Source organism: Megascapheus bottae, chromosome 7 (assembly GCF_031878675.1).
Source record: "Megascapheus bottae isolate mThoBot1 chromosome 7, mThoBot2.hap1, whole genome shotgun sequence".
Taxonomy (NCBI): domain Eukaryota; kingdom Metazoa; phylum Chordata; class Mammalia; order Rodentia; family Geomyidae; genus Megascapheus; species Megascapheus bottae.
Window position 1 is genome coordinate 1,481,326 of NC_143515.1, and position 13,163 is coordinate 1,494,488.

Consider the following 13,163-nt stretch of genomic DNA (forward strand, 5'->3'; position numbering starts at 1 on the left):
GCTCCTGAGCTTTTGTTTGTTCAAGGCTAGCTCTTTTATCACTTGAGCCATGGCTCCACTTCTGGATTTTTTTCATATAATTTTTCATTGTAATTAATAGAGGGGTTGCAGCTATATTCACCAGATAGAAGGATCATTACTTCACACACATTGATACCCCTTCTCATGTGTTTCCCTCCCCCTGCCCTCATCTTGGTTCCCCCCCTTCCCTTTCCTATTTCAAACAAACAAGTACATGTATACACAATATACCATATTACAAGATAAGATACTGTAACAATATGAGAATAACCACGGGACAACAAAAGAGATGAGAAATAGTACATTAAGAGCAACATTCACTCATTATATAGCTCTTGTGTCCATATCCTGGAGTCCCTTCATTTGGCCTCACCTTATCTGGCCTCATATATCTAGGATTTCAGCTGTTGTAATCCTCTGCTAGGAGAGTCCAAGTTTTGTAAGTAGTTGGAGATAATAAAAATCTCAGAGACCTTCCTTCTTGAGCTGGTTTTGAACAGTGATCCTGGGTCCTCAGTCACGTGAGGCAGTAGCATTACAAGCGTGGACCACCAATGCCTGCCTTCATTCCTATATGTCACATTTCTTCTAAGTACTTATACAAAGGAGTTGCCGTTCTACAACAGCTTATGAATACAGTGCATCTTGATCAATGTCAACCCTTTCAACATTCTCACCCATTCTCCCCGGTCTCTCCTCCCCTTCCCTCACTTTTTTTTTTTTTTGTCAGTTGTGGGACTTGAACTCTGGGCCTGGTCACTGTCCCCGAGCTCTTCAGCTCAAGGCTACCACCCTACCCCTTGAGCCACAGTGCCACTTTCTTTCCTTATTTTTTCTTAATTTGGTGGAATATACAGTGAAGTTTTGATGTGTTCCCCCCCATTTCTCTTCATTTAGCCACTCCTCTCCTCTTGACCACACCCCACCCATTCCTAGTACCCGTTTCCTGCCAGTTATTTATTTATTTTTTTACCTGTTTAAGGAATTATACTATAGGAGGTACCCTGGAATCTACCACACCACTCAATGCATTTACTTATGTGTTTATAAACTAATTTTAGCTTCTACATGTGAAGGAAAAGATGCAACTTTTGTCTTTCTGGGCTTGTTTGCTTCACTTAATGTACGTAGGGGTCCTCTGTCTCACATTGGTCCTTCCATTTTTTTGCCAATGATACAGTCTTGTTCTTTCTAATGGACCAGAAAGATTCTGTTTTGACAGAGTGCCAAGATTTTGCATTGGCTGGGTTCAGACTGAAACACTCCTACCTCCATTCCTATAGAACTAGGGCTATAGAAATGTACCACCATGCCCAGGAGTTTTCTGTAGTTCTAATTTCTGAGTTTATTCTCTCCTCATGCCCTCATGCTAAAGACCTTAAATTACTGATAACAAGATAAAAAATAAAATAATGAAAGACAAAACATTTTGTGGTCTTTGAAGTTAGATACACTAGAAATTTTAAAGTAATTGGCAAAGGCATAATTCAAAACTTAACTTTAGCCTAGTAGCTCCATTTGGCTTTAGTCTTGTTACTAAGACTTACTCTATTGCATGCTTGTGATGTGATCTTACAGAATGAGACCTTACTGTATGTTATTGTTAAATGCAGCCATGAAATTTCTTGTGTAAAAGCCTAGTTCGTGGTACAACGACAAATGCTGGCGAGGATATGGAGAAAGAGGCACCCTACTGCACTGCTGGTGGGAATGTAAACTAGTACAGCTACTTTGGAAGGCAATTTGGAGGCTGCTCAAAAACTAAACATAGACCTTCCCTACGACCCAGACATACCACTCCATTCCACAATGGAATTCTACATAGCCAACAGACAAGATAAAATAATGGCATTCACTGGGAAGTGGATGGAACTAGAGCAAATCATGCTGAGTGAGACAAGTCAAGACCAAAGGAACAAAAGTCACGTGGTCTCCTTGATATGTGGGTATTAGATCTAAACAATACAAGAGAGGTGGATCAATATTCAGGTATTCCAGGTCATTGACATGAATTTGGAGATATAAATATATCTATATTGACATATAATTCTATGATTGGATATATATTATATATACATATATAGATATATTATATAGGTCAATATGTAACTATGACATACAAAGATTCAGCTTACATTTAATTATGTTCTTAAGTTTATGTGCCAGTGATTGCATAGATTCTTGAATACTTGTTTGTAGAACATGACATTTGAAATATGATGTAAAAACTCAGTGTTAATAAGACTTTTAATTAAAAAAAACCCTAGTTCATGCAGATCTCAGAGAGCAAAGGAGAACCACCAAACTTTTTAAAAATTTATTTTTATTATCAATGTGATGTACAGATGGGTTACAGTTACATTTATAAGGCAATGAGTACATTTCTTGTTGAACATTGTTGTCCCCTCCCTCATTTTCTCCCACTTTCTCTCCCCTTCCCACTGACTAAACAGTAATGTTTATTTTCAACATATTGTCTCATGAGTATCACTGTTGCATTGGTTCACAGTTTGTCCATTGTCTCATCATTTTATTATTCCCTTTTCCTTCTCCAATTCAGATAAACATATATACAAGATGCAGGGTAGCAAAATCAAATACAGTGATAGCAGGGATTAAACCAAAGGAAAAAAAAGGAAAAAAAGAAATAACTTCACATAGTACAATAGAAACAATAAAGACAAGCCTCTTTTTTTCTTAAAGAAAACCTCTTGTTTCTCTGTCTTGGAGTTCACTTTGTTTAGTATCATCTTATGTGGTCATTGAGCTATTATGATCCTCCACTAGGACTATCCTAGACATAAAATGATTATTACAAATGAGGGAAATCATGGAGTCTGTTTCTTTGGGTCTGGCATACTTCACTTAAAATGATTTTTCCAAGTCTTTCCATTTCCTTACTAAGAAGCTGAAGCCATTTTTTTTCTAATGGAAGCATAGAATTCCCTTGTATATAGCTTCTGTTTATGTCTTAATAAAGTAAAGAAATGTTAAACATACTTATGATCTGACAGGCACTAGTGGCTCACTTCTACAATCCTAGCTATTCTGGAGGTTGAAGTCTTAATAAATTAATGGACTATGTTTAAAAATAGCTGTAACTTGACAGGTAGCAGTGACTCATTCATGGCATCCTGCTAAGGAAGCTGGTATATCTGGGCTTGAAGAAACTTTGTCAGAAAACTCCAAGATACTCTATCTGTAAAATAACTAGCGAAAAGCGAGGCTGGAGGTATGGTTTAAGTGGTTTAGTATCAGCAGATTGAGCAAGTGTAAGGTCCTGAGATCAACCCCAGTACTGCCATAAACATAGTCAAGTAATTATTTTGTACTGAATTACTTCAGTTTTGAGTCCCCGGAAAGAGAGTAATTTTTAGTCAATGAAAAATACTTGTAGTTCAAAGTATTTAGTACCAACAGCAATTGTATTAAGTCTGAAATCTGGAAACATTTGATTATTCTCTGGGTGTGTATGAGAACCACTCCATCTTTAGATAACTGGAAAACACTCAAAATCTGCAGCATGAAGTAAAAAATTATGTGTACAAAAGTTAAAAATTAACTAAAATATACATGAGGATTGTAAAATATTTTCATCCTGTTATTCTGAAAATATGTAGACAGGCTGGTTAACTGCAATTATAAATGCAGTCTATGATAAGATGTTAATAAATGACAGATTCTCATGAATATTTTACATTTTTCTGTAGCACTAATTAATTTGCCTCAATTTCATTAATTAGTACTGTTTTCAAAGAAACAAATTAAGTACTTAGGAGGTGTCTTTATAATTAATACTTAGTGCCTTTATAGTCAATGAAAATAAAACTAAGAACAAGGATATGATTCCTAAACCTTGTTATTTAACATCTACAAAATTTAACAACTAAGGATAGCAACATTGCAAAGAAGTGTTATCTTAGAAGCCGGCTTTTATTTATTCATTTATTTATTTTCTGGTGTCAGGGATTGAAACCAGAGCTCTTGTTCAGGGTAAATTCATGCTATACCACTGAATTACACTTCATGCCTGCAAAGTAAATCTTTCAAAGTTAGCAGTTTGTGCTATATTCCACAAAAGGAAAGTCTGAGCAATAAATTATCAAGTAAGTAGAATAACTCAAATATGTTGGACCATTGTAGCCAAAGAAAAAGGAAAATATTAAAGAAAATCTTAGAAACTAAGGCATTGTGGCTCATGTCTATAATCCTAGCTACTCAGGAGACTGAGAACTGGGGGAATCACAGTTCAAAACCAGTCTGAGGTGAGCAATTGATAAAACTCCACCTTCAATTAACCAGCATGAAGCTGGGCTAGTGCCGGGGCCTACCGGCAGCAAATTGGGGTTCCTGAAATAGGGGGCAGGGACTGGAAAAAATAGAAGAGAGACAAACACATCGGGTCCAGGAGGTCTGCAGCCCAGGCAAAAACTGCCGCGCCCCGTTTATTCTCAACTCAAAGCTTATATCCCTTCTTGAGACCAGGGCACTGCCAGGTGTTACATCCAGATGGTTAATCAGGGAACTGTTGGGGGTTACATTCATATGGTAAATCTCAGATCAATTGAACAGGAGAAGGCCAAAAAACAATAAGACAATCAAGCAATTATCTGATGCAAATCAAAGTACAGTTTGATTCCATTCTTGCTCCCAACAGGCTAGAAATGTGATTCAAGTGGTAGAGTGCCTGTTCAAATTCTGGTAAGGTGAAAGGAAGAAATAAATGAATAAAGAAATAATGAAAGAAAAAGAAAAATCAAGAAATTAAGGCAAAAATAAGAGTCAGTCTACCTTTTACTTTAGTTCTGTAAACAACAGATTCAAATATCACTTGAAATCGTTTCCAAAGCAACAAAGAAATCCTATACAATACTTAACTCTGTGTGTGTGTGTGTGTGTGTGTGTGTGTGTGTGTGTGTATGGGTGACCTTGAAGGCCAAAATGAGGGTAAAGGTCCAAGTAAAACTAATAAGATGTAGAGAAAATATCTTCTTAAATGGTTGTTCCCATCTGATCCAGCAGTAGGTCAGAATGTTGCTGTTTTTGGATGCCAAATTTCCTTCCATCCCCCTAGTAATATAATCCAGGGGGTAAAAGAAGTAGGAATAAAATTATGCATCCTTGGCTGGGAGTGTTGACCACAGACTATGTGTAAGAGGACAGAGGAGACTTATTTTACAATTACATTGCTAGCAAATAGTTAAATGGATAAAAGGTTATCTTTGCTAAATCTTAATATCTTTCCTGCTGGAACATTCTTTGAAATTAGCGGGGCTCATTCTCTCGTCAGAGCAGCTGTCCATATGGCAGTTGCCTCATGCATTAGACTTCAACCTTTTTAGCACCACAGGAAAACTCATAGGGAGTTGTGCTTCTCTGAGGCCCGGATACATCTGAACAAACAAAGCAAAATGAAAAAAAAAAAGAAAAAATCTCCCCTGCCACTGGGGAGAGATGTTTTCATTTTGAAGAGCTTTGCCATTGGGGTGTATGGCTGTTTGTGTCCCGTGTTTGCAGGCTGTCTCACTGGAGCCAGGTACACAGTGCAGAAGATGCTTGGAAGCAGAGAGGAGAGCAGCTGCATGATGAACTATCAGTACCTGATGCCAGAGAACGACCATATCTCAGGGAGTCCCGACTAGTAATCGTGGATTTATTACCCTCATCGTTGTCACTGACATCATTTGAAATGAGCAGGAAGAATCCTTGGGAAAGTTTTCTGCATCCGGATGCCTGACAGTGTTCTTGGTGCAAAAAGCGTCAGATACCAAATGACACATGCACTTTTCTGGTATTTCAAGCCGTGATCCTTTTTTACAGCACCCCTCAAAATCAGCAGGTGAATCTGGGCCTCATGTAGAGATACACATATTTTCCTTCTTTCTGGTGAAATGTTTGAAGGAGAAATTCTGTGTAGCTTTGGAGATGAGAAAACATGTATTTTTAGCAATTAGGAGATGAGTTTCCTGAATGTAGGGATTTTTATGGAGCTAACACCTAATAATAATTTTAAGCAACTAGAAGAAGAAGTAGAGTTAGAAATTCCTGGGTTATACCTTTCTTTCCTTCTTTCTTCCTTCCTTCCTTCCTTCCTTCCTTCCTTCCTTCCTTCCTTCCTTCCTTCCTTTCTTTCTTTCCTCCTTTCTTTCCTCCCTCCCTCCCTTCCTCCCTCTCTCCCTCCCTCCCTCCCTTCCTTCTTTCTCTTTTCTGTGCCAGCACTGGGGCTTGAACTCATGGTACTCTCTTCAGTTTTTCACTGAAGGCTGATGCTCTACTACTTGGCAGCAGATTCACTTCTGACGTTTTGGTGATTCGTTGGTGTTAAGAATCACACTGACTTCTCTGCCTGGGCTGGCTTTGAACTGAGGTCCTCAGATCTCAGATTTCTTTTTTTGTAACTATGATTACAGGTACAGGTATCTGCTCCTAGCCCTACATAGATTCTTTTTTTTAAAAACTTTTCTTTTTAATTTTATTTATTGGTGGGGTGATATACAGAGGGGTTGTAGTTACATTCATTGGGTAGTGGATACATTGCTTTTTGAACATTGTTCCCCCTTCCCATGATTTTCTCCCATCTTCCCTCCCCTTACCCCCTCCCACCACATATAGCTTCTTCTTTTTTGGGGGGGGTCTTGGGACTTGAACTCTGGGCCTGGGCACCGTCCCTGAGCTCTTCAGCTCAAGGCTACTACCCTACCCTTGAACCACAGCCCAACTTCCCCTTTTCTAGTGATTAATTGGAGATAAGAGTCTCATGGCTTTGTAGTACCTGGGTTGGCTTTGAACTGCAGTTCTCAGATCTCAGCCTCCTGAGTAGCTAGGATTGCAGGTGTGGAGCCACCACTCTCGGCTATACCACAAAGCTTCTTTAGCCCACTTTCAAATTTGTATTCATCTTACCAACATGACAAACAAGTGCCAGTATATCATATTCACTTTGTGGATCCCTAGACTTTGACTCTTTGCATACATCTTCACTGAGATATCCCATTACCTTGAAGCCTTTTTCTACCTCCCAGGTACTGAGCCTGTAACCTCTCCTGGGCTTCCCTTGCACAGTGTGCTTTTCTTGACTTACAGGTGTGTCCTTCTCATTTTTAGTGAGATCTGGCATATAGGTTATACTCAGGAGACCCGGAGAGGATAGATTTCTTTCAGGAGGGTTGCGGTATCCTTTGTTCATCTCCATAGTTCCTGCACCTGGAATGAAATCATTCCTGATGTTAAAATAGACACATTGCCTTTTGGGGGGGGGAAGCACAAAACTCCTTAGCAAAAACTGACTTATTTAGACCCTTGGGAAATCTTTACAAGCATTTTATCTACCCAGAGGATTGATCATTTGTAAGCGTCAGAAAAAGAATTGAAGTTTCCATTTGTATCTCCTTGTCAGAATTGGAATTATATAAATCTCTAGTATCTCTTTGGGCCTTTAAAATATGTTGCTTTAGGAGATTTGCCTTTGACGAGGCATGATTCGAATGATTCATAGAAGACTTACTGAGAGTTGGGTCACCTGTATGGAAGAGTTCATCCACACACCAGCCTGAGATGATGATAACAGTTGTAGCTGTGTCACATGGACTTTGTAGACCCTTGAAGGATAGAGGGAGTTGTGGAAATATGACTTGTGTTTTATGAGCATGAAGTGTGGGTTTGTACCGAATAGCATAGGTTACTGGATGGCTGGTGGGAAAGGAAACATTGCTCAACTGAAAGGTGGCAAATTTCACGTTCCTCTCTATGGGTTGAAGACACTTATCCCTCACAATTCAGACCAAATTAATGCTGAAGAAGTTTGCAAGCATCAGACGCAGCTTTGTGTTTCCCTCTTTCTTCTCAGTGGACCCTGTCCTCACTCCATCACCGTCACCAGGGATGTGGATAGGCAGACCTGAGCCCTCACCACTTCCCAGACGTCTTGATTACGACAGTGAAATGACTCTGGCCTCCCCCACGATGTCAGACATCCAGAGGTGAGCTGGGACATCTCCAGTGAACAGTGGAAAACCAGCACTTTGTTGGTACTCTGATTCCAGGACCTGGACTCAGGAGGTGGGTGCTGTCCCTTAGCATTTTTTTGAGCGCTACCACTCGAGCCATGGCTCCACTTCTGGCTTTTTCGTGGTTAATCGGAGATAAGAGACTTCTATATGTCACATAGACATATTTTTCTTGTTGGCTGTCCTTGACTGCCTGCCTGTATTGATGATTTTGGGGCCTGTGAATGATGTGGTAAATATCTAAATAGGTTGCCTACTGCAAGGCAGACAAGGATTTGTGAAGATAAGTTTTCTTACTTCACAGTTTTGCCTCAGTGACTTCCACGTACTTTTTCCATGCCTTCAGTTACCACCATGGAAGGAGCCAGGTCATCCATTCTTATTAGATCTATAAAACTGTATACTCAAGTTTATTGTCTATGGAGACATTTCCAAAGCAAGCGATCAGGAGGAACTCTCCCCTCTGCACATAAGCAATTCTCCGGTTCACTTCCTGGATGGGGATAGAATGCATCAAAGCCCACATCATATTCGTGTTCTTACATATAGGTGCCTTCCCAGTTCTGTCTCAAGACACCTCCATTCTATCATTTTGTTCACAAGCACATCACAGGAAGCAAATCCTCCCGTTCAACATTGCTGTTTTGTGAGGAATTAACAAAACCCCACAGCACAGTAGCAAAGTCTAGGGTAAATGGAGTGTGGTAGTGCCAGCCACGGGTATTCTGCTACTAGTGAATTTTCAATAGCATTGTGTATCCTCTTCCATTTCTTGTGTTATATTTATTTCCTTTTTGTTTCTGAATTTCCTTCTTTGTTTTATACTCTCTTTTTTCTTTTTTAGATTTCACTTTCCTTCCCTCCTATATCTAGCTCCACTGTGGAACTTGCAAGGGTTTTTGTTTGTTTGTTTGTTTGTTTTTGTCCCAGTACTGGGGCTTGAACTCAGGGTCTGGGTATGCACCTTTGGCTTTTTCACGGGTTGGTAATGAACCACTTGAGCCTCTGCTTTTGGCTTTCTGCTGGCTAACCGGAGTCTTGCATACTTTCCTACTGGGCTGGTTTTGAACAATGATCCTTAAATTTCAGTCTACTGAGTAGCAAGGGTTACAGGAGTAAGCCACTGGCGCCCAGGAAACTCCCCAAGTTTTATTTCTCGGTTTCATAATCACCCATGCTAAAATCACCAGCCAGGGTTACTACTAGCATTGGAGTTTATGGAGTCTGGGGCTGAGATCTGCCTAAGAAGCACATGTATAATATCATGTGGAGGGGTATTTGCTTATCATCTGGTTCTTTATCGCTAGAATTAAAAACTCAATGCTTAGTTTCATTTTCAGATACGCACTGACTATTATGACAGCATTCTCTTTCTTCTCTTCATTTGTTTACTTTCCTCTCCTCACCCCAAGGGCCAGTGTCCTGGTATTTATTTTGTTAGACTGTTAGTTTTTCCAATGAGTTACACCATTGGAATTCTCTGCCTATCTCATACTTCACTTAATGTATTTGTGTACATATGCATACAACCCTATATTTGTTTATGTACATATTTATAAATTAGATCTATCTGCTACATGTGAGAGAAAATATGCATTCTCTGTCTCTCTAGGCCTGGCTTATTCATTTAGCATATTTTTTCCAGGTCTATCCATTTCTTTGCAAGTGATGCATGTTTCTTTCTGAACATGAGTAAAATTGATCTATCATCTATCTATCTATCTATCTATCTATCTATCTATCTATCTATCTATCCACTGAAGGGCACCTGGGCTATTTCTATACCTTGACTAGGGTGAGTATTGGGTGGAGTTGGGAGAGAGATTGGGGGAGAAGAATAAAGGGGGTTGCATTGATCAAGATGCATTGTACTCATAAACCGACATGTTGAATTAAAATCCCTTTGTACAACTATTTAAAGATAACAAAATTACTTAAAAATTGTCCTTAGTTTATGTCTTCACGGACAAAAATAAATAAAGGAATAACTAATAAAGGAAAAGCTTCTGGCTGTGTGTAGCAGAACAAACAGGAATAACCATGGGAAGTTTTACAGCTTGATATAAAAAAATGTAGTCTATCTGCGATGATGCCCTCGGAAGATGGTGGATACTCAGCAGCTTTGTAAAGTGCTGTTCAGTCCAATGAAGGAGAAAGCCTCATGTTTCTTTTTTCTCCATTTCCATACTCTGGCGTGGATTCTCTGTCAGCTACGATCTGCTGCACTGTTCCAGGCCGTGGCTGTTTACTTCCGTGATGAACACTTAATGCAAATGGCAAAGAGTCCTCAGGGAGGCGGCTTGGGTACCCACTGTGCAAAGACCAGCAAGGAGCACGCAGCATTGATGTCAAAGGCCATTAACACAAATACAAATTAACATTTGTCATCAAGGTCTGGTGGCATGCCACCAGGCAGGCCAATCACTGTGCCACCTGTTTACAGACACATGCTGCTAATCAGTCAGTAATATCTTCCGAATTCCTGCGTTTCTCCACATTTGCTTTCAAGACTTTGCAAGGCACTAAATTAGCTCCAATTAGTAAAGCTAACATGTACACAAGTACTGAACTTTTTAATTTAATGGAGATCTCCCTGCTGGGTGAAAAAAATCGTTTCTAAAAGGAGTCCATCTCTTTTATACAAGCTCTTGGCAATATGTTTTAAAAGGTTAATCACGGTTTTATTTTAATCTAAAACACTGATATTAAAAATGTTTTACTAGTCATTGAAGGGCCTAATATTCATTTATTCAGAAATAAAACTTTTTCAAGGAGTTTAGGATCACACTTGCACATTCAAATTTTACTTTTGTTCTTTTTGGAGCAACAATAGATAAGCAACTGCTTCATGCATATATTTTCTGTCACTGGAGGGTGAACAGAGATTTCCCTCAACTTCTCAGTTTGCATGCTACGTCACATGAAATGGATCTTTGAGATCCACTATAAAAAAGCATTTCTGGGGCTGGGAATTTGGCTTAGTGGTAGAGTGTTTGCCTAGCATGCATGAAGACCCGGGTTCAATTCCTCGGTACCACATACACAGAAAAAAGCCAGAAATGGTGCTGAGGCTCAAGTGGTAGAGCTCTAGCCTTGAGAAAGTCCAAGGACAGTGCTCAGGCCCTGAGCTCAAGCCCAGGACTGGCAAAAAAAAGCATTTCTGGAGGTCTCGCAAAAATGAGAGTCTTATTGGGTGAAAGTTTCAGCAGCAAGGATTTATTTTAGTAAAACAGAGTTAATGTAGGAAGAAATAGAAGATAAATATTTGTTCCTTTCCATCCACAAATTGGGAATAGAAGATTCAAAATGTTGATTTCTATCTTGTCTTTATGTTTTCTGATCTGGGTAAATACATGTGGTTATGTCATTCTAGAAATTTCTACTCTGTAGACAATGGTTTTGAGTGGATATGATGGGTAAGGCCTATCCAAAACTCAGGTGACTTCCAGGATTTCCTTTTGCCACACATGCTTTATATTTTTTTCTGTTTTTAACCATTTTGGAAGAGTTTCCTGGTTTTTACCCTTTCAAAGAAAGCAGATTTAGAAAGTCACTCCTATATTTTTAAAGGAGAAGACAGATTTAGATCGACCCTCTCACATTCCCTAATCTTGTTAACTTCCTTACGAAAGGAGGTATGATAGGAGAGCTTATTTGCCTTTTCAGTTTACTTCCTGTTTTAACTGCTGAATCTGGCCCTTCAGATTTTTGTTAAAAAAAGAGTACTATTTTCCTGGCTCCTTATCTGTCAACCCAACCTCATTTTTCTATTATGTAAATAGTTTCCATGCAAATAAAGTAGCAAAATATAACCAGGCAGCCATAAGGAAGCAGTCATCCTTTTTGAGAGACAGCCTTATCTAGCCTCAGCTCTGCCATTTACTGCCACCTTAGATGCTTTATTATAGTGCCTGAAACCTTATTTCCAACCAGGGACTTCCTGTAATGGAATGCCGGTAGAATTCTGTCTGGTGATTTAGATGCCAGATTTAATCTTTATAATAAAGTGGGAACTGGTCACTGGTAATGAGAAAGTATATTTTATTCACTGGCTGATGTTTCCAGGCTTTAAGTTTCCAGCCATAACTACACCTCACAGAATTAGTGGCTGATAGTTTTGAATCATCGTGTGGTTAATAAAAGTAGAAAGAAAACAACCTTAAATGTGATTGCACACATAAAAATGTTTATGTAGAACACAATCATCAAAAGGGATGTCTTAGTTATCAAGCACAAGAAAATACGATACAATCCCAATAAGTAATTACCCTTACCTGTTGTAGTTTGCTGACCATAATGTCTTTCATTGTATTTATAAAATGTAAGTAGAAGGTGAAGTTGGAGTTCAGGAGGAAGAAGGATGAAAAGAGGAAATAGGGAGGAAATGGGAGTCAGGAAGAGTCAAAGCTTTTTCTCTGAGAATATTGAAGACAAATAGGAAGAGTGGTGTTTCATTATACATGTTTGAGGTGATGAGTATCGTAATTATTCTGCTTTTTCATTACTAATGTGTACATGTATTGATATATCAAATTCTATCCCCATAGCTTTGAGCAATTACTCTATGTCGATTAAAAATAAAAAAATGAAACAAAATAATTTAGCTGAGGATCAGTGGCTCAAGTCTATAATCCTAGTTACTCAGGAAGCTGAGAGCTGAAGATTGGGGTTCAAAGACAACCAAGGCAATAAAGTCCCTGAGACTCTTATCTTCAATTAACTACCCCCAAAAGCCACAAGGAGATGTGACTTAAGTGGTAGAACACTAGCCTTGAGCACAAAAGCCCAGGCCCTGAGTTCAAGCCCCAAGAAAGAAAAAAAAAGAAAGACTGGAAACCGAGAAACAATGTAAGATTTTAAAAAGGAGATTCAGGGTTCAAGTTATGAAATAAAAATAACAGATTATTGCAATGGAGTACAAGAAAAAACAAAATAACTTTTAAAAAATCTTAGACTTAAAAAGTTATCTTTGATGCTGGGCACTGGTGGCTCGTGCCTCTAATCCTATTTATTCAGGAGGCTGAGATCTGAGGATCATGGTTCAAAGCCAACCCTGAACACAAAAAGTCTGTGAGACTCTTATCTTCAATTAATCACCAGAAAACTGGAAGTGGCACCGTGGCTGAAAGTGGTAGA